At 42.1% G+C, this 1547-nt stretch overlaps 1 long non-coding RNA gene across 1 annotated transcript; it reads right to left on the reverse strand.

Annotated features, from left to right (window-relative positions):
• Positions 1-396: 396 nt before the first annotated feature.
• On the reverse strand, positions 397-925 carry LOC121964014. Its single transcript, XR_006107309.1, has 3 exons — positions 877-925; positions 630-720; positions 397-499 (listed from the first exon to the last, which is right to left on the reverse strand). It is a non-coding gene; the product is annotated as an uncharacterized LOC121964014 (long non-coding RNA).
• Between the last annotated feature and the right edge of the window lie 622 nt (positions 926-1547).

Here is a 1547-nt window from a genome sequence, read left to right on the forward strand (position 1 = left end):
CAAAGTGTTTGGAAACAAAACTCTGAACTCACTTTACCGGACTTTAAGGTCAATTTAAGGTCAATCTTACGATATTTTAAGGTAAGTTTAAGGTTCATCTTCCATTAGTTTAAGATTAGTTTATGGTAAATCAAACATTATTTCAATGTTGGTTTAAGGTTAATCTAAAGTTAATTTAAGGTTAATTTAAGTTTAATCTAAAGTTAATTTAAGGTTAATTTAAGTTTAATCTAAAGTTAATTTAAGGTTAGTTCAAGGTTAATCTTATGTTTGTGAAGGTTAGTTGACAATTATTTGTTGGTTATTTTAATATTAGTTTAAGTTTAGTTAAAGGTTATTTTAAGGTTGTTTGAAGGTTATTTGAAGGTTAGTTTAGGATTGCGTTCATACCGACAGTGTGGATGGGCTTCCTGTAGGGCATCAGTCCGAAGCTGTACTGGAAAACTCCTCTGGCGTGAAACAGGGGCATGGCCACTCCCATGATGCTCTGCAGCCGGTTCTGGTCACACAAGACGACATGATTAGAACACGTGACAGAACTTTACAGTGTGCTGTTATCATGTGACCTGCGTCATGTGACCTGCATCATGTGACCTGCATCATGTGACCTGCATCATGTGACCTCTGACCTGCAGCCTCCTGAGCGGAGAGCCGCTGGGATTCTCCATCTGATCAAACAGCTCGTTCTCTCCGAAAGAAAATACGGGAACCAGGTGAGCTCTGCACGCACACACAGACGCACACACACACACACACACACACGGACAGGTGAGTCTGATTCAACATGAAACACACACACACACACACACCCTCAGTCAGTGTGCTGATTATAGCCCCGCCCATCATAGCCCCGCCCCCTCAGTAATCTCCACCCACCCGTGTTTGAGCGCCAGTTTGATGAAGCCCTTCCTGTGTCGGACCTGAAACAATAAAACAAACGTGGAGTCAATATTTATTTTAATCTAATGTTAGACAGTCGTACATAAACCCCGACAGACTGTTACCACAGCGACTGATTGATTGATTAATTAATCCATCAAGAGATGAAACGTGGGCATCTCTTCTCAAAACCGAATGATGTCAGACACAGGACAATCATTTGCATAAATCCCATAATACAACTCTCTAATACAGGCAGTAAAACAAACAAACAAACAAACAAACAAACAAACAAACAGGGACTGAAACAAGTAAAAACAATCATGAAGAACAACAGAAGGGAAACAAAAACCGTGTTGATCGCGTGTGTCCGTGTTCACAGGTTGGCCTCTGTGGTAGTTATCGTACACGTCAGTTTTATTTATAGAGCCAATCGTCACAAAACATGGTTTACCTCAGAGGGCTGTACAGCAGGCACCATCCCTCTGCCCCTAGACCCTCACATCATTCAGTGTTTCTCTTTAATAACCAAGACGATGCAGGGACAAATGAGACCATGGGGGGACAAATGAGACCATGGGGGGACAAATGAGACTATGGGGGGACAAATGAGACTATAGTGGCCCGCCATAGCCATAACATCATAGACGGCGGTGACTCGGCTGTGA

Source organism: Plectropomus leopardus, unplaced genomic scaffold (genome assembly GCF_008729295.1).
Source record: "Plectropomus leopardus isolate mb unplaced genomic scaffold, YSFRI_Pleo_2.0 unplaced_scaffold1365, whole genome shotgun sequence".
Taxonomy (NCBI): domain Eukaryota; kingdom Metazoa; phylum Chordata; class Actinopteri; order Perciformes; family Serranidae; genus Plectropomus; species Plectropomus leopardus.